This window comes from Wyeomyia smithii, chromosome 1 (genome assembly GCF_029784165.1).
Source record: "Wyeomyia smithii strain HCP4-BCI-WySm-NY-G18 chromosome 1, ASM2978416v1, whole genome shotgun sequence".
Taxonomy (NCBI): Eukaryota; Metazoa; Arthropoda; class Insecta; order Diptera; family Culicidae; genus Wyeomyia; species Wyeomyia smithii.
This window is the reverse complement of record NC_073694.1, coordinates 202,684,399-202,705,595: the sequence shown is the minus strand read 5'-3', so window position 1 is coordinate 202,705,595 and position 21,197 is coordinate 202,684,399. Positions and strand designations below refer to the sequence as shown.

Sequence of the window (21,197 nt, the reverse complement as noted above, 5' to 3'; positions counted from 1 at the left end):
AAATTGTTGGAAGCCAAGCCGAAATCATACTTTTAAGAGCATCGGATAAACCAAAAGTGGTGAATATCCATTCAACGATCATTTTGAATGAAATACGCCCATCAGTAGACGGTATTTCAGACTCCGTTGACAGTTTAGGGGTGGTAGCAGATTGTTTCCCTGGAAGTTTAGGAAACTCCTGATCGTAGTTAACTCTGAAACCAGGAGGAGTCGCTTTAGCATTTTGCTTTGGAGCGGAACCTTGCGGAGTATCAGTTGGCGTCTTCTTCTGCTCCTTTCTGGGGAGTTTAGGAGAAGATGCACTTGGCCGTTTTCGCACAGCTCCGGTTGACGGGAGTGGTTGATAATCCTCCTCGTCATCATTCGAATCATCGTTCTCCAAACTGGAGTAACGATTTTCTTCCTGCTGTAGGGCAGTCTTTAGCATCTGTGCGAAAGACTGCTTACTACGTTGTTTTGTCGATTTTTTCAGTGCGTCAAACCGTAGCTTATATTTTTCGCACGTCTCGACTTTGTGTGGGCTACCACCACATAGGGAGCATTTTGCTTCCTGTTCACTACAAGCATGGTTACTCTCCATGATTTCCCCACACTTGCAGCATTTGGTTTTATTGCTGCAGTAGGTTTTCGTGTGCCCTAGCTGCAGACAATTTGTACACGACATGACTTTTGGGATAAAAAGTCGTACCGGTAGTCTGAGCTTGTACAGCTCGAAGAAATCTGGGAGCACTTTCCCTTCGAAGGTGACTCGAAACGAATCGTTCGGAGAGTAGCTACCCGTGTTGTCCTTAGAGTACATTCTCCGGCACTCTAAGACTTTAATTTCTGGGAGGTTTGGGTTTTTGAAACGACCCGCTCCTTCCATAACTTCTTTCTCTGTGAGATCGGGTTCCGTTATGACGCCCTCGATCTCAGTTGCTCGAGCCGGAATATACACCCGGTACTCGATCGTAAAATTTTGATCTTCAACAACTGCATTTGCATGTTGAAGATCAGAAAATGTGGCCTTCAGTTTATCGGCTTTAACTTTATAAACCTCTACCAAGCTGGTATATCTTTTTCGCAGAAGTTTACAGATCTGAACGACCTTTAGGGGTTTGTTTCTGGGCCGGAAGAAAACTACCCAACGAAGTCCAGGTTGGTCTTCCTTATATTTCTTCACCCGAACTGTTACATCATTAGTGGGTGGCACAGGCGAGACAGTTTTGCGCGCTCTTTTTCGTTTTTTTATAACGTCAAAGAAGCCATCTACATCGTTTTTCGGGATGTCAGAGAAATCCATTTCGGATTCTTCACCCCCTGAACTGCATAAAAGGTCCGGAGGGATAGACAATCCACCCGCCGCCATGGAGCGGCTGTGAACTATCTGTCGTTAAGAGCTATTAGATATATGCAGTTGAATACTTATATTCTTAAATGTAAAGAAAGCGACTATATATAAGAAGAAAAAAATGACTAAGCGAATCCAAAACCGAAATATGTATGTATATATATATAGGAAAGGAACAGAGAAAAGAATGGTTGACACTTATCTTTTATATGTAGATGTGAACCAGCACCGGTTACGCTGTCGCTCCAACAGCAAAGCAGCGAAACCGCTTGCTTTTTCCCCTGTGGGGATCCACCACCAATCGAGTTGACCTTCACTGCTGCGAGACGGAATATCCACACTCGGACCGGCACGACACGTATCAGCACACGCGCAACACCACTACAACACTCCTCAGCTGCTAGAGGGGGGAAATTACCACAAACGCTGATCGTAGCGCACTCGTTAGCACCTACAGCGTATCACCACCACAACACTGCACTGCGTCGCGAACGCTAAAATAAAGCGGGAATTTATTACAGTAAAAAGCAGAGCAAACAGAAATCTCGACTTATCTGTTCGGCTGCCGAATAAGCAATGGTAGATGATATGTTGTTGTTTATCTAGGTGAGGTTTGTTTTCTTTTCAATTTCCCAATCATCATAGGGTCTCTTCGTCGTAAGCAGTTTCAATTAATTTGCCTTTTATTAGCAATCCGATTGCGATCATTTGCACGCTAAGGAAACGGGCAGCGATGAATGGCTCTACTGTGTGCTGCATCGGAGCTTCTCGCTCGCAAGGGTGTGGATTTTTTTCTTGTCGATTTAAATTATCTTCAAAAGCGAGCTAATGCTGTCTAATGTTGCTTTGCTGCTGCTGGTGTGCATGTATTTATGATGTCGTTGCTGAGCTGTTGCTAAACAACTTCGTGATCTACTGATCGACTTTCTGCTGATGCTATGCAGAAATATGTAGCGTGCGAGCGAGTCATCGTTTGTGTGGGAAAATCAAGTGGCGAAAAATAGCCAATGGATAATAAAAATACCGAAACGAAAATTGCAGAACAATGTTTTTTTTTTTCGTTGGAAACGTGGGGACCAACTTGCAAACTAGTAACAGATCGGTCGGTATTGTAATCTGGGAAAAAACAGTGGTTGCAACCTTGAACAAAATGAGGTTTTTGAGAAGACAGCTAAGTTTAGAGCGTTTGGTGGTAGATATTTTACGGTTGGAACTGGTTGTGATATAAGCTTTAAGTAACGCAATGGAAAACAGGTTTCGCTCGCAGCGGAATTCGATATGGCAACTAGCAATACTGGGAGGCCTATGGCTATATTGGCCCGGTTGACTGCATAGCTAACTTCTGCGGGAAGATACTGGTTTCATGTTAATAATACAATATCTGTTACTAATTAATTGCCTCGCCAAGTACCGTTTGTTCAGCCAGAGGAAACGTCATTATCAGGTAGCGCGGTTATTTGGACAGTGGGTCATTACGGCCTGACATGCTTGTCAAAATAGTTAACATGTCAGGATGGCCGAGCGGTCTAAGGCGCCAGACTCAAGAGAAATCTTGTCTGCCTTCCACACAAACAATGTGTGAAGCAGATTTGTGTGTGAGCGTTCTGGTCCTCTCTGAGGGCGTGGGTTCGAATCCCACTTCTGACAAAAAATATTTTGTCAACTTGCCGACGGTTAAGATAATTCTACCGGCAAATTTACTGGTGCACTTGTACGTGTACGGGAGAAGTAAACATATGTTTAAGTTAAATGACTTTGATTACAGCCAACTGCGCCGAGGAAGCAGCACATCTGTGTTTATTACTTTAACTTTCGTTCCGAGCCATAAAGGCTTCTCTTTGTTCTGGGGCGAGTTTGTTTGGCGGTTTGTTATGTCGCCAGTATAAATCACATAACGGCGTACATTCTTGGGAATGTACTATATTCAAGCTGATTGATTGCAAATGGGGTTGTTATGCACGAACAAAGAGCGTGCTGTAAATCAAGGTTATGAGTCACGACAGCATCGAGAGGTGACTCATCATGCAAAATATGGAGAGGAATCAAACGTTCAAACGTGAGCCGTGAGTTGGAAAGTAAATTTAATCGGAAAGGTATTGATTCATACCTAGAAAAATTGATGACTCAAGAGTCAAGATGCTTATTATCATTTCTGTATATTGTGGTTGACAAATATTATCTTCAAATTTTTCATAACAACTGACGAAATTTATCTGTCCTAAATTCATCCCTATCGCGACAAAGATGGGAGCACGATTGATTGATGATTGACAGACGGAGGGTGGTCCGTCTCCCGGATCGATTGATTCTACTGAAACTGAGCGCATATGAAGAACACATTGCAAAAGCGCAGCCTTCGATGGTTCGATAATTTGTTATCGTTCAATTACCGGCTCGCGGTGCGCGCGGCCTGCAGGAAGAAGAAGGAGCGGGTGTGTAAACATCTTTCTCCCCTATAACCTGCCGTGCAATATTCACAGTCGAAACTGGTGTAGATATAATGATAAAAAATGAGCATCGCAATTCTCGACACGAATCAAAGGCGTGCGCATGAAGTAATGTGTACAAATTGGTTGCCGGTTGCAGTTGACAAATCGAGAAAGAACCTCGGCCCAGCCAGAGGTAGGTTACGACGGCGGCAGTTGCTGCCCAGAGATATAATCCATTTAATCGCCAATTGGATCGGTGCCAAGTGGGTTATGCAATTAAGTACTTGCCATTGGAGCGAATAGACAGAGACTGGTTCTGGTTGGATTCGATTCTCCGATGGAAAACCACAAAAGCGAGTAACTGATATGGTACAGAAAACCGATCGGAATCGGATGCTTCCACTCAGTGAGACCAATAAAAAGGTGAAGGAAAACAAAAAACGCTTCAGGTATAAAATGACTCTTAAAAAACAGGCGCAGTGAAATTTTGAACCTGAGGTGTTGGAAATATTGAGTTGATCGATTGGCTGTATAATGTGTGTCACAGTATTTAATAGCTTTCGGAGCCTGCACGGAGTTTGAAATTAAACTAAGATTTGCCAAAAAGAGCTTTTAATAAACGAAAAAGAGATCACATTAGAGCTCGGAATTGCTAAAAAAACACTTCTGAAAGTCGGAAAGGTTTATTACGGAAAATGATACGTAATTCACCCAGAATGGTTTTTCACACTTTTGATACTAACTAAGCTTACCATAAACACTTATGTGTGGTTCCAACAACAGATTTAACTCGGTTGAAAAATTAAAATACGATAACTTGTATTCCTCTCCAGTAAACCCCACAAATTTGTGAGTGGCTCCAACAGCCTTCCTTATGTTGGTATAAATCAGATCCACATCGTGTATATAGTATTTTGCAGTTCACTGAAATATACCACTTACTGTGAGTGGCTCCAAAAGCATATCGTTGTCTGTTGGTTTGAATCGGTCTCAAATCAGAAAACGGAAAAGTTTTGTGCTCTAGTGAAATGAATCACCAGAAGCAAACTTCGAAATACCTTTTAAAATCATAGAGACCGAACGAGTTTGGGAACAAGGTGGCTCGAATATCCGACAAGGATCTGTCGTCTTTTACACAGATGGCTCAAAAATGAATGATTCAACCGGAGCAGGTATAAATGGTCCTGGGATAATACCAATGGGCCGTTGGCCTACAGTGTTCCAGGCCGAAATATTTGCAATTTATGAATGTGCACAAGTCTGTTTGGCTAGGAAATACAGGCATGCTAACATATACATTTTTTCTGATAGCCGTAAAACCGATATTTTTTTCAATACCGAAATACCGGTATTGGAGAGGCAAAAAAAAAACAGTATTTCCGGTATTTTTCTTAAAATTAAAAAAATATTGTCACAATATTCATAAATCATTGTAAGGTTAATGAATGCTACCCACTTAGGTCGGTGTTACAAATCACATGAAGGCGTATATAAAAAATATATTTAGACAGAAGTAACATTGAATTTTAATTTACTCTAACCTATTTATCAATTTTTGTTTCCTTCTTGTTTGTTCTGCTTGGATTCAGATGATGTATTTGTATGTATCGATAATATGTTTAAAAACTTCATATCAATGAAGCAAGACATTTATTTTTTAAGTAGAACAGATAATCTCTTTACACACTCATACTGCCTCTGTACAACCCGTGGATTTTGAACCTATCAGTTCAACCACAAATTCTGAAAAACATAGTTTGGGGCAGTAACCACAATGTTGTCTGCGAAAAAACGTATATCATTATTCGTGTTGTGCTATTTAAAAGTAAAACTAAAAAAATAATATATAAATATAAATTTGGATCAGGGATTTATTTTTGTTTTAGCGTCTCCGTGTGCATTGCACAGGTTGCACCTAATTATGAACATGTTGCTCCTGCTACAAAGCGTTTACAGGATGAAAAAATCAATCAATAAAATATTTCGTCCTAAAAATTACTGCTCCTTATTCTTGAGAAAGTGAAATTTAAATAGCTGTAGCATGGTCAAAGCTTCGTCGCCCGAACCGCAGCGAATTTCATTAGCAATAATTCTAGCTGAGAAAAATGTTTTCTCAGTTTCAACTGAATTTGGAAGAACTGTTTCAAGAGCATCAAACAGAATAGAAAAGTATTTACCTTCGATTCCTTCGGATTCATAGAATGTAAATTCTTGCCTGATCATCATTTCATTTTCTTCTTCATTCATTTACTCTTCTCAACAGTTTCAATAATTGTTCCTCTAAGAATTTCAAATTTATTCATTAATTTAAATTAAGTTTTTTACTAACATGAGTTTCGAATTTATGTTCTTCGTTATCATATCACTGGATTCATTCATTAAAGTTTTCCAAACACTATTGAATTTTTCCAGTGTTGTATCTGGATCGTATAACATCAAAAGAGATCAAAATAAGTGGTCCAAAACTTACAGAAAAAAAAGTTAGATCGTAATGCAGCATAGGTACTCATAAATGCAAAAACATAATCAATAGATGCGACCTAAAACGCTAGGCAAAAAAAAAATTTCAAATCCAATTTTCTGTATATATTTAATTATTTTTCAGTTTCATTTTCAAATAGTACAGAGAGAATGACTTGCGTTTTTTCGCGGACATGATTGTCATTATTTCCCCAAACTATGATTTTCAGAATTTTGTAGTTGAACTAGTAGGTTTATAGACCACGAGTCGCCCCTGGTTTGTATTAGTCAGAAAAAATGAAAATACCGGTTTTTACCGGTTTTTATTTTTATGAATACCGAAACACCGGTTTTTCGAAAAGTCGGTAATACCGACCACCCTACTTCACATGTACCTCTAAGCTAGTCTTTTCACTGAAACAACTGGCAGAAAGGAACCAAGTATGGTTATACTGGGTTCCTGGTCACTGCGGAATGGAAGGCAATGAAAAAGCCGATACGTTAGCTAGACAGGGGTCATGTGCCGATTTCATTGGCCCAGAACCGTTCTGTGGGATGTCATCAAGCGCCTTAAAGGCAGAATTGAAAACCTGGGAACATAGGACAATACAAGAGAACTGGATATGCTCAGTAGGGCTACGCCAGTCTAAACGCTTAATAAAACCAAGCGTCAAGAAAAGGCAGCAATTGCTTAGTTTGAATAAAAAAGGGACTAAGGACAATTACCGAACTGTTTACAGAACACTGTCCAAGTAAGCATCACCTGAAACAAATTGGTCAGTCAGATGACGAAATTTGTCGTCTCTGCGGGTTCGAATGTGAAACCGCAGAACATTTGCTCTGCCACTGCCTTTTGAGGTCTGGTCTGCGAATCCTAATGAGGTAATACATTTAATACGAAATTCAGTGCCAAATTGGGAGAAAAGGTGCGATATGACAACGACGATCACTTCCATCAATAGTGATATGTCTGCCACGAGTACCTAGACTAAAGAAGAGGTGTACCATAAAAGATCAAAATAATGGTCGCAGTGGTCCAAATCTTACGAAAAAAAAAAAAATAATAATAAATCACACACTCACGCGTGGCCCCTACAACATTACTCATGTCTATTAGTTCAAACCAACACCAAAAAAAAAAAAGCTAAATGTGCATTTCTAATCAACCGACTGAACGGAAAATAAACTGAATAGCACAATAGAGTCGGGTATAAATTATATGCATGATCGCATCATTTATCAAAGTGAATCCTAATTTAACTTACTCATTTTTCGATTTAGTGCTAACTTGTAGCATTACTTAAGGACTGCAAAATTGTCGTACATCATTTTTCAAAATTGTACTTGTGGAGCAAATTATCGGCACGCTATCAATCGAATGGAAATACACCTCACAATTTAATATGCAACCTCGACTAGAAAAAGGCCGGGAAAACTAATTCCTAAAAAAATATGGTCAAAAAACGCTTCTAAAGGCCAGAAAAAGCTCTAAACAATTTAAAGTTAAAATTAGCATTGCTAAAAGTGCTTATAAAGGCCAGCCAAATCCGTCAATCGGAAAAGATGTCCCCAGGATGTCGTAAAATTGACAAAATAAAACTATTTATTCACAGTCTTTCCGACATCACATTCGGAAAACTTACTTACGTGACATCAATTCCTTCCAGGCAATTTTTGAGACGAAATACGGCCATCTTCAGAAAAAAATCATTCCAATGGCTTCTCATTGCGAAAATGATTCTACAGATTCTGCGGCGAGAATATTTATCAACATATTCGCGTACCATGGAATGAGGCGAAATTTATCAGTGAGGTAAATTTGATCATTTGAAAATTCGTGGTAAAATGTACAGATCAAAAGTTTCAAATTGCCCGAAAATTATCAGAGTGACGAAAACCTAGAAATTCAGGAAATATCAGGCAAAACTGAAAAACAATCAGGGGGAAAACTTTAATCTAGACGCGATTCTTTTTTGAACGGCTCATTAGCACTCAAACAGATTAATTTCAGCATAAGAGTCTAATATGGAGCATTTACTGTTTGGTTTTGTATTAGATCGACAGAGATTCCAGGAATTGTGTTCATCTATGTTGCGCCAACACCAGAACCAAAGAAGTTTTCTTTGCCCATACCAGTACTTTTTTAAAAATTATATACTATTTTGGGAAAAATGCGCATGAAGCGATTTATTTGAATTTATTGTGAAGTGATCAATTGCACTCTATTCCATGGTACCAATTTTCGAAGCAAGTGATAACCGAGCAAATCGGGAAAAATTTCATTCAATGTCTTCCGGACAAATTGAACGACAATAATAAATCAAAAGTGCACATGATATATGATAACTATTTTCTTCAACTGTTTAGTGTCACTTGGCTTGCCCCAGTAACACAAACAGGCGAGCTAAAAAGCATGACGGTTCGAGTGAAATAACAAACCATAAACATCATTTCCTTCCCTGCCTTGTTAGAAGCACAAATAATACTTGATATTTAAGTGGGTAAAATATGCGTTTTCTCCGATTCACTGGGGAAGAAGCATTACGCGGGTATGTTCTGCTTCTGTTGCTGAAAGTGACATTGCGTTGAAAAATGAAAATTTTATTCAAATACAGTGTTGAATTGAAAATCACTAGAAGCCAGCTAAAAGTTTCGTAATATCAACCAAACGCGTTACTTGACCGTCGTTTTTACAGTTTAGCAGGCATGGGAACACAAAAGCTTACAAAACCTTCAAGCACTAGCAGACGATTGACGAAATTGTAATTTTCTACAGAAGTAAATTAACCGCTTGAGAAATGAACGGCTTTAGTTTGAAGACCTTGGAAATGGGAATGACGAATCGAAAAATGTTCCAATTGTCGCCAGAGCCAAACACGATACAAGGAGTTGTGGATGATTGAACAGAACCTGTTTTCAGTGCGTGATTCTCTGCTTACATGAGGGAAGGGAAGACCAAGCATTTGACAAAAATAGAACTCATTCCTCCTCTAGTCGCCACTTCGTTTCAACCATTCAGCCGAAGTTTCGAATCGACGTGATTGATTTTTCGTGAATTTTTAATAAGTCGCCATCGATCAGTTCAGGTTGTGCAAACATGACAGCTTGTTATTGACGCAGGAAACGAAAAAGCAAACAAAAACAATCGAACGATTTGATACGGGACTCGATGAATAATTAATAGCACTCGCATGCTATTTGTCATTAGCCGGGCTTTAACTGTTAGAGATTGGTTGTCGAACGTAAGTGGGACTTGTCAGGAAAGGAAAGCGCAAGTGTGACTTTGAAATTCCTTTCCTTGTGTGTCGTGTGCTGGGTAAGCCCTATAATTGAATCCTTGACGTCAACTAATAAATATGCAATCAGAATTATTATCTACTCTGTTATTGAGACTTCGCTTCATCATCGGTGCTTTTTTTTATTTATATTGCACTATCATTACGATAACAAATAGGTCCCATCGCCTGTCAAAACGGACTAATCATCTATTGAATATCTCTGGCGATGTCTCGCGAAGCATTGGCACCATTTGCTTCGAACAAACGCACACAAGCCAGCCTTAATGAAGATTCCTCCGAGAACTGGTTATTTGTTTGTTTTATTTATTTTGCTCTACGACGTCCTATCTTTGTATGGACGACCGGTCGGACGCTCTTGCCTAGGACCGCACGTTGTCACTTAATCTACTCATAAATGTCTGGCAGTTTTACGGCCTTTTAAGCTTCTGAGTCCCGTTTCTTGGTCGCTGCTTTCCGTCGTCATCCGCACCACCGTCCGCCGCACCAAGCACGAGTGCATCGCTTCGATTGCAGCCAGCCAGAAGTGCACTTCATTTGCTTTAACATGCCACGGAGTCGGAGCGGGCTCAAATTACGTACACAAAAATGCTGGGGTGGAATGCAGTGATTGCAGTGTGGTTTTAAACAGATAGTATGTATCGGATGGCTTGTGGCTACTGTTTAGTAGAGTTTGGATTTGCTTATCATTAAGTTTGCTTTTCAACCACCATTCTTCGACCGAATTTCGTTAGATTATATGTTCGGACATTGATTTCGGTATTATTCAGAATCCAAGAATCGGAGGACTTTTAATATTATTTTCTTAACCTTTATGTATTACATCTCACCAGTGGTGGGCACCATTCCGCTAATTCGCTAATTCGCTAATTAGCGACGCTAAAATTTAGTTAGCGATTTAGCGATTTCGCTAATTTTTGAGCTGGTTAGCGAAACTGTTAGCGTCGCTAAAATTTTGGCCTTCGAAACGCTAATCGCTAATTCGCTAAATTTTGTGGAGAAGCGACAATAGAAATATTTAGAAAAACTGTGAATTGCTGATGGCGTACGTTAATTGCTTCGAAAGATGAACATACTTTACTGCGAAAGTTACCTTTGTCAGTTTTTTTACCCTAGAATGGAGTACGATAAGTACAAGCCACAGGAGCATTTTGAAGAACAAGCACAAGGTCTAGATTGAATTTTTGGCGAACCAAGAACTTTGGTAAATTGCAATGCGCTTGAAATTATGACAACTTTGGTTCTACTTTTTCGATTCAGATAATAATTGAATTTTCATGAAAACATTCCTAAGAGTATCTATTTTCAATGCAAGCTAAATAACTTTTGTTATTCTTGTTTTTACAAAATCAAATATGAATACCGTTTCGTGAACCTCTTACTGTAAATAGCTTTAAAAAGTAATTGTTTTCGTTTGTTTAACCAAAAGAGATCAAAGTGGTCCAAATCTTACAAAACACGAGCAATAAATATAGCGATATGACTATTTACATATTAAAAAGTTAGCGATTAGCGATTAGCGAAAGTTCCGCTAATGTGGGTTTAGCGTTTAGCGTTTAGCGATTATCGAGCTAAATTTTCCGGTTAGCGACTTAGCGATTAGCGTCGCTAAATTTTCGGTTAGCGGTGCCCACCACTGCATCTCACAATAACTGTTTTGATTGAGAAATCACCATCAGTGCGTCTTGAACTGTCCTACAGATCAGACGTTTTTTCGGTTGCTTGTGGACTGGTCTTTGACTGCCTATAGCTTCAAAGTTTGTGTTTTGTCAGTGTGTCTTTTAAAGACTACCTGAAAGTTATTTCCCATCAGTCTTTCTCAAGACTACCTACTGTTGAATTTAACATTTGTTTTAACTTTTTTCGTATCACCTGAAATGGCTGGACGGAAAAAGAAACCTCGCATCGCTGCGGGGAGGAAAAGAGAGGCATCTCTTTCTGACACATCGAGTGTCTGTAGTGACAATCCTTTTGATATTTTGCCTGAGCAAGAAGCTGGTGAAATGGAAGTTACCAATAATGAAACTATACAAAATATAAAATCTTTAAAAAAGGAGAAAGTTCCACCTATTGTGGTAACTATTTCTTCTGAATTTAATATATTCAAAAAGGAACTTTCAACGTTTGTTTCTGACGTTAAAGTTACCTATCAAATTGGCCGTAGAGGTGAATGCCGCTTATTAGCCGACTCAGTAAAGGGTCGTGATCGTCTTGTTCAGTATTTAACTGACAAGATGTACAAATTTTTTACATATGACACCAAGAACGCCAAGCCGTTCAAGGTTGTCTTGAAAGGTCTCACCAACGATCAAACCGTTGATGAGATCAAACTTACTTTAACAGAATTAGCCCCTACCCAAGTAATTCTAATGAAACAAAAATCACGAGGCGAAAACAGTCAGAGAACTGGAATTTCCCTTGTTAATTATTTAATTCATTTCAACCGCAATGAGGTTAACAACTTACAATTTTTTGAAAAAGCACATGCTTTGTATAATGTGCGTGTAAAGTGGGAAACTTATAGGAAGTATGGCGGAGGTGAAAAGCATATCACCCAATGCCGTACTTGCCAACGTTATGGCCATGGTTCCAAATTCTGTAACATGGACCAAAAATGTCTTAATTGTGGAGACTTTTCTCACAAAAAGGACACATGTCCTGTGAAAGAGAGTAAAATTTTCGCTGTGCGAATTGTAACGGCAACCATATGTCAAATTTTTATCAATGCCCAGTCCGTTTAGCAATTGTTAAGGCAAGGCAAGGTAAACAAAATTCAATTTCTCAATTAAAACCAACTTCAAAACGAAATTCTCCAAGCGTACCAGTGACGCATAGTTTACCTACTCCTTTGCATACCCGTTTAACTTATGCACAGGTTACAGGTAGTTCGAACATTATACCGCCTAGTGTTGGTAGTTCGAAAATGACCGTTAATATGGGTAAGCAAAACACGCTAGAAAATAATTGTACACCTATTACTCCAGCTAATATTGGTGCTGAAAATATTTTTTCTAATGTCAACTGCCTGGGGCCTATTACGGCAGGTAAACTTTCTTTTTTGCAACAGGCAATGTTCGATCTTATGAACGCCATGTTGCAGGCAAAATCAATGTTTGAAGCCATTCAAATAGGCACAAATTTTACTATTAAAATTGTTTCTAATTTAAAATTTAGCAATGATTTTAAATAAAACAATTAAAATATTAAATTGGAATGCTCGCTCATTGAAGGCCAATGAGAATGAGCTTTTAAATTTTTTAACAGTAAATAATGTGCATATTGCAATTATTACTGAAACATTTTTGAAACCTAACATAAAATTAAAATATGATCCCAATTACGTGGTTCATAGATATGATAGGATTCAGGGTTCCGGCGGTGGAGTTGCAATTGTTATTCATCGCCGAATCAAACATCGTGCTCTTCCCCATCTTGAGACGAAAGTTATTGAAACTTTGGGAATTGAAGTTCAAATTGAACTTGGGATTTTATTTATTGCCGCAGCATATTTACCATTTCAATGCACACGCGAGCTCGAAAATTATTTTAAAGGTGATTTACAAAAACTCACCAGAAATCGTTCGAAATTTCTCATAATCGGCGATTTTAACGCTAAACATCGTTCATGGAATAATTCTCAAAGTAATTCCAATGGCAAAATTTTATTCAATGATTGTTCTTCAGGATACTATTCTATTTTGTCTCCGAATAGTCCTACATGCTTTTCTTCTGTAAGAAACCCTTCAACAATTGATTTGGTGCTGACAGATCAAAGTCATGTATGTAGTGATTTGATCACACATGCTGACTTTGATTCTGACCATCTTCCAATAACTTTTTCTTTATCACATGAATCAGTTTTAAACCCTATGAGCTCTGTTTTTAATTATAACAAAGCTAATTGGGAAAGATACAAAAATTATATTGAGAGAAATTTCAATAATGAGCTTGATTTGCAAAACGAAGTGAATATTGATTCCGCTTTGGAAGCATTAAAATGTGCAATTGTTGATGCCAGGAATTATTCTGTTCCAAAGGCTCAAGTGAAATTTGATTCACCAATAATTGACGAAAATCTTCAACTTCTAATTCGTTTGAAAAATGTCCGCAGACGTCAATATCAACGTTCTCGTGACCCTGTTTTTAAAACTATTTATAAAGATTTACAGAAAGAGATTAAACATAGATTTACTCTTCTGAGAAATCAAAATTTTGAGACTAAAGTTGAAAAATTGAAACCATATTCAAAACCATTTTGGAAGCTGTCGAAGATTCTTAAGAAACCTTCAAAGCCTGTTCCAGTTTTAAAAGATGGTGAACGTTTTCTTGTATCCAATGAACAAAAGGCTCAAAGACTTGCTCAGCAGTTTGAGAGTGTTCATAACTCAAATTTGAATTTTGTGAGTCCAATTGAAAATGAAGTCACACGTCAATTTGATTTAATTTCTTCCCAGATTTTTTTACCTGCAGAAATAATTGAAACTAACTTGAATGAGATTAAATCAATTATTAAAAATTCCAAAAATATGAAAGCACCTGGTGACGATGGAATCTTTAATATACTAATCAAACATCTCCCTGAGAGCACAATGGAATTTTCAGTGAAAATTTTCAATTGCTGCTTCAAAATTGCATATTTTCCCAAATTATGGAAAAATGCAAAAATTACTCCCATTTTAAAACCGGATAAGAACCCAGCTGAAGTTTCAAGTTATCGACCAATCAGTTTGCTTTCTTCAATAAGTAAACTGTTTGAGAGAGTTATTCTTAACAGAATGATGTCACACATCAACGAAAATTCAATTTTTGCAAATGAACAGTTTGGATTTCGCCATGGGCATTCCACAACTCATCAATTGCTCAGAGTTACTAATATGATACGAGCTAACAAATCTGAAGGTTATTCCACTGGAGCTGCTCTTTTAGACATAGAAAAAGCATTCGACAGTGTTTGGCATAAAGGTTTGATTGCGAAATTGCAAACTTTTAATTTTCCAATTTTCCCAATCAAAATTTTAAAAAATTATCTTACTGATCGAATTCTGGTTGTCTATCAGAATTCAAAATCTGATAGATTTCCTGTCAGAGCAGGTGTACCTCAAGGTTCAGTCTTGGGTCCAGTCCTGTACAACATATTCACTTCAGATCTTCCTGATTTGCCTCCAGGATGCACAAAGTCATTGTTCTGCGATGACACAAGCATTTCCGTAAAAGGAAAAAGTCTTCGTGTCATATGCAGTCGATTGCAGAAAAGTTTAGATATTTTTTCTTCCTACTTGCAAAAGTGGAAAATCTCTCCCAATGCTTCTAAAACCCAAATGATAATTTTTCCGCATAAGCCTAGGGCTTCTTTCCTCAAGCCAAACAATAATCACGTTGTCAAGATGAATGGGGTTATTTTAAGTTGGTCCGACAAGGTTAAATACTTGGGTCTAATTTATGATAAAAAACTTATTTTCAAAGAGCACATTGAGAGTATACAAGCCAAGTGCATCAAATATACGAGATGTTTATATCCTCTCATTAACAGGAATTCTAAACTTTGTTTAAAGAACAAACTTTTGATTTACAAACAAATTTTTAGACCAGCAATGCTTTATGCTGTACCGATCTGGTCAAGTTGCTGTTCAACAAGGAAGAAAACGCTCCAAAGGATTCAGAATAAAATTCTGAAAATGATTTTGAAGTGTCCTCCTTGGGTTGGTACACTCGAATTACATAGACTTACTGGTGTTGAACCATTAGAAGCTATGTCAAATAAAATTATTAACAATTTTCGACAAAAATCGTTGCAATCCTCAATTGCTACGATAAGCTCTCTTTATAGCCAATAAGTTAGCAATTAAGTTAGTTGTAAGTTTACTTCCCCTTTTCTGACAAGTGGGTTTAAATCCCTACGAATGATAAGTCCCAATTGCGAAAGCAAACAAATCCTAACAATTAAAATTACAAATTTCTAACAGTGTTGAGAAGTCACCATTTGTGATTGGACACACATACTCATTATTTACTAATATTTATCATAAATACTTAAGCTACTAACAAATCCCCCCTTAAAAAAAAAAAAAATTGAGAAATCACCGCGTACAATTTTACTGCAGAGGCATTCCATGGGAAATGAATAAAAAAAAAAATATTTTTTAAGCATATCATTTCAATGTAACTTTGTACAATTGTATCTTTTTGATAAAGAGGTCACTTTATGATATCAGTTCTTCATGTAGACTCACGTCACGACTGCTGTTTCAAAAGGGCCAAAAATGTGACTGATGAATAATAACTTCTATATCAGACAAACGACTTGTTCGATTGAAATGGTGTCTTCAGAGATGTTGTAAGTAATGAAATTGCGGTTCTATGAAAAATATATACTCTGTAAAATTTTTTTCTTTGTTGAATTTTTTAAATTGTCACAAAATATTAAATATCTCAAAAAGGATCTTTTTAAAATCTAATTTTTCTACACACTAACGATAACAATATGATAAATGTTTCTATATTTATGAGTGTAAGACCCTTGATAATTTTTCACCTTTTCTAGGGTTGTATATCCTGAATTGAATGTATGATTTACTAATTTATTTTATTCAAAGAAATGCGGTGTATTTCTCTGTGATTGTTTTTCACACTTCTTTTAGATATATAAGTTTTCAACTGGATTAAACCCAATTTATTCAATTTTTTTACTTTTTTTACTTTACCCCCTACGCGAAAGCATCATTCTCTCATGTTTCTGAAAAACAAAGAACTTCTGCGATTTTTTAAGGTAGCAGTACTACGAACTCGCAGTTCCGTTCCGATCAGCATACTTCTAGCAGCTATATCGAAATTATTTTCATTTGAAACGCCCTCAAACTTTAAGCTTATCATAGCAACACGATCCATCATCTGCGACGTGTGCCTAAAGGTACGGAAATTTCCCTTACCGTACACATCACATCGATTCAAATTAGTGCCCCGCAGTTACGCGACTCAATGCTGCTGGTATGCCCAGCAAAATAGGCGGTCTAGAAAACGCCAAAACGCAAAATAACATCGTGCAGTCTTTGCTGATTTGCATACATGTACTTCGCCGGACGATAAGTTGGGCTGGTAGGCAAGTCCGTACACCTCTCTTAGTGTTTACACTAAAACAGAGTGCACACACACACACACACACAAGCGCAAAATGTGCGCTGAACTCACGATTGTGAAACGCTGCCGCAGCGCAGCTCGTGGCTCTCGAGCATGGCAATTAAACGTGTGCCCTGAATATATTGGGAAACGACGGCTGGCACCGCGGCTCACCACATCTACCCTAGGCTAGGTCTTAGATTCTGCGTTTGCTTGCTCCCCCCCACTCCTTTCCCCCCTTCTGCATAATAACGTCGACCGATGACGATTGCGGTATCGGTTTCGTGCGGGGAAAATGTAACCTCGTGATTATACAAATTGCCTCTTTTAATTACTATCACTACGACTGCGCCCCGCTGGTGCACAATTTTGTTTATTATTTCGAATCACCAGGTACTGAGATGTTGCAATTTTTTTTTTCGAACAAGGTGAAATTCTTCCTCTGTCCGTCGGAAAGCGTCGACCTCTCCTCTCTAGTAAGAGTGAGAGCTCCTGTTGTTATTATTGTTGTTCTTTTTTTTTTCTTTTCTTCAAACGGCTTCTTTGGGCAAAAGAACCGTTTGCTCAGCATTGCCTGTTTACATTCATCGTTTACTGTTTATACTTTATCGGAATCGTTCATCGTATGGTTTAGTGGATACTCTACATAAAATATATTGCAAGTCTTTCATTACCTTTCTCTCCATGTTCGGATATCCACTTGCGCGCGAAGCAACTCCATCGCGCCTATCAAACAAACAAAATTGTGTATGTTTACTTCCATTATCTCATTAACATAGCCGAGCCAAGTCGAGGCTAGCCATTTAGCGATAGGGATAATGGCAAATATATTTTGGTTGGTCAGCTAACCAGCTATGTCTCGTCAATACTAGACACTTTACCCCATCTGACCGATATCGAAGTTGTAAAGGTACCATCAATTCACGCGGTAATTTTGCAATGCTACTTGTTTGTGTATTTCGTTTGCTTGAAATATGACTGCAGGGTGAACGGTAATGTGCCCATGTGCGTTCTTAACTGACATAAAAAACTACTGACTGACTGTACGGTTTTATCGTCACAACAAATGAAAAAATGGGGGTCTGTCATGCGATGTTACACAAAGTAGGCTGTGCCACTCGATCGAGGTTCTGTAGAGCGTTTTGGGCCGTAGTTGTAAATATTGGGAAACAAATTGTGAATGGATTTTGTGAATACTTTTGAAAGCTTCAAAATAGAATAAAACATAAAAATAATGTCTTATTCAACACGAATTCGTCCAGAATTCCACGTGAATATTTGACTTTTTTGTTAACGTACAAAACTAAACTAATTTGATGTGATTTTTTCTGTCAAACTGCATCTGTTGGTGTTTATAAAAATATTACCAAATGATGGAAAAGCCATTGTAATTCATTTTAGGTTGAGGAAAGTTCAATATTTCAAGTGATGCCATGTCATGATTTTGGTTAAAACAGACAATTCTTCACGATTTTCGACTGGTCTGGGTTGATTTTTAAACCTCTGGACTTCGAGAAAAAAAAATCAAAACAATGCACGGTAATTGAAACTTTATAAAGTATAAGCCTTATTGCCTAAGTGCACAAACTTGACGTAGATTACGCAAATGGTTATTCAATTATTTCTTCGGTTATTTTTACAAATAGAAACTGTGACAGGGTGGCGAAAAAGTCTTCTAAATCAAAGATAATTAGATTAACGCAACTCTGTAATCCCAGTTAAAAAAGTATTCAATTGGATATGAAACCGAACCGTAGAGGTCCCGAATTAGCCTTTTATGGTAGAAAAATCAGTTTTTTCGCAGAGTGTCGTTTGAAAAAGAACCGCCTCTCGGTTGAAAATTTTTCCCTGAATATTTTTCAGTTTTCCCTGATATTCCCTGATTTTCCTAATCGAGAATTAAATTCCTTGACATTCTCTGATTTTCCAGGTTTTCGATATCCTGTGTGAGTTGAGCCCAGTGCGATGCTCATAAAAAGTAGCTACTGTGCATTAAGAACATTGGTTCATACGAACCATAATCCGAATCAAAGATTGGCGTATTCTGATGAGAATTTGTCTAAAAAACATCAGTTGAAGACTAATATTTTAATATTTTAACGTCCTGAGAACGAAATTACCAGAATGATATAATTTGAAAAAGGGCGGGCACATTAACAACATGAGTATAAAAGGAAAATCGTGGAGTAAGGTAATTATCTGTTAGTGCGAATGCCGTGTGCGGTTTGACCATGACCCATTTAAGCGGTTCAAGAATTGGAGTATCCGATAACTGACCCTGACCAACAGTTCCGTTCCTTCGAAGAGATCATAAATTAAGTAATAGGCCTAACATCATTATGATAATTTACACTTTTGAATCACTTCAGTTATTAATTCTATCACTTGTCACTACGCAGATACGTATTTCATCACCGACTTGGTGTCATCTTACTTTACTTTACTTTTTTGGCTAACGGACCGTTCACCGGTCTAGGGCCGAACGAATTAGAGATGTCCAGCTTTTTCTGTCTTGGGCAGCCGTTCTCCCGTCTCCCCGTACACCAGCAGATCGTGCATCTTCTTCCACCGCGCACATCCACCGCGTGCGAGGCCTACCACGGAGTCGACGGCCTCTTCCTGGTTCTCTACTGAAGATAGTTTTGGCGGCTCTCTCGTTAGGCATCCTGGCTACATGTCCAGCCCACTGAAGAATGCCCCGCTGTATTACCTTCACTATATCAGCATGATTGTATACCTGGTACAACTCGTGATTCATGCGTCTGCGCCACACTTCATCTTCCAGTTTACCGTCAAGTATCGATCGCAGAACTTTACGCTCAAAAACTCCGAGCACTCGTCGATCAGCTTCCTTCAGCCTCTATGCTTCATGTCCGTAAAGGGCCACCGGGAGTATCAGCGTCCCATACAGCGCTAGTTTTGTGCAAGTTTGCCAACTGCGGGACCTTAGCTGGTTACGCAGTCCGTAGAAAGCCCTGTTCGCAGCTGCAACTCGTCGTTTCACAGGGCTTTCTACGGACTGTGTAACCAGCTAAGGTCCCGTAGTTTGCTTGGTGTCATCATCAGTGCTTATATGGACTGAGGATCATTAAGATATAGCCGGCTACAGGCGGCGTTTCTCCAATCCCGCGGGCATCCAATGCTTTACAGGTCTTGTTCCACTTGGTCTAACCACCTTGCTCGCTGCGCACTTCTCTGTCGTGTACTAACCGGATTTCCAGCAAGTCCTACCCGGCGTATACGTCTGCCTTCGGCCACCTTAGAGATACTGGGTTCGCCAGAGAGTTGCTCGAGCTCGTCCGGCAGTTGTTCGGTTTGGTTCAAGTTTTGACAATCAGTCGATGCAGGTACTCGGCCAACCATTTAAGTGTTCATTGAAGTCCTGATTCAGCTGTTCTAGTTCTTGAAATTCCTGGCAGCACTTCTTTTCCAGGAAATGCTGGTTTTGCAGTTTCGGCTAGGAATTGCTCGTGGTCCGAATCGATGTTGGCGCCTCGGCAGGTTCTGACGTCCGTGATGTCTGAGAAGCGCCGTCCATCTATCAACACGCGGTCGATTTCGGATTCTGTCTGATTAAGTGACCTCCAGGTGTACCTATGTAAGAGGTTGGTCAACTGGTGCACGCTGAACTTTCCAATTACCGGTTTAAAATCACACAGTTTTCTCACAAATAAGAATGTAACTATTTTTGATTTTTAACTTTGATCAGGTTTAAAACTGATAATTTGTGATTTCAGAATTGTTAAGGTTTGGTTGTGGTTTTTAAGATTGTCAAAAAAATGGAAACTCGAATTCTTGAATTGAATCATAGCTTTTTCCTAAATATTAATATTCTCAGATGTTTGAAATTTTTATTTATTAGTTTGAAATTGAGGATACAAGAATTCCTTATTTTTATTTCAAAAGGAACAAAGCATTTCGAACGTTTTTTGTACTGTTAGATTCTTCCAATTTACAATTGCCGAATTTTATCAATTCTTTTTGCAATTTTTTGACAATTGTTTTATTTCAAATTTGGAAATTTCAAAATAATCTAGAGCCAAATTATCTCAAATGACCGCAAAAATTCAATCGACCATTTTTGATTTGAAAAAAACTTTGTACACGTATACGCACGGCTTAGTAAATTGAGCATTTTCCACAGATTGAGAGATTTTTTAGACCCATGAGTTATTTTCTAAAAGGGCGTAGGCATTATGGCATAGATTTTATTCAAAGCATGGTAGCTCAGAAACCTATGGTTGTATAGAAAAACTGTCCGAGAATGAGTTGTAGGGAATTAATAATGCCTCATAAAAAATATACACTGTGAAAAAAAACATTTTTTTTACTAAAAAAAGTAGGAGGGTGGTATTCAAGACACGACCGCATGACGTTGACTACCGCATTCTTATAAAAAAAATTATTCCGTTGAAGCAAATAGTAGGGGGAATTGCAACGCTTCTTTTACAAAACTTCTGTAACAAAATTTCGAGGCACCAAAAGGTACCAGTTCCGATTATTCTCGTTTACTGGTTAGTCCGTCCAGAATTCCAGCCATTTTAGTATTTTGCAGTAGCTATTTATTAC

The 21,197-nt window shown here is 38.3% G+C and overlaps 1 protein-coding gene and 1 non-coding gene across 2 annotated transcripts in view; one reads left to right on the top strand and one right to left on the bottom strand.

Annotated features, from left to right (window-relative positions):
* Positions 1–21,197, bottom strand: part of LOC129718751 (plastin-1) — an 87,404-nt gene that overhangs the window by 36,364 nt on the left and 29,843 nt on the right. The window lies entirely within an intron of this gene.
* Positions 2,838–2,977, top strand: Trnal-caa (transfer RNA leucine (anticodon CAA)). Its single transcript has 2 exons — positions 2,838–2,875; positions 2,933–2,977. It is a non-coding gene; the product is annotated as a tRNA-Leu (tRNA).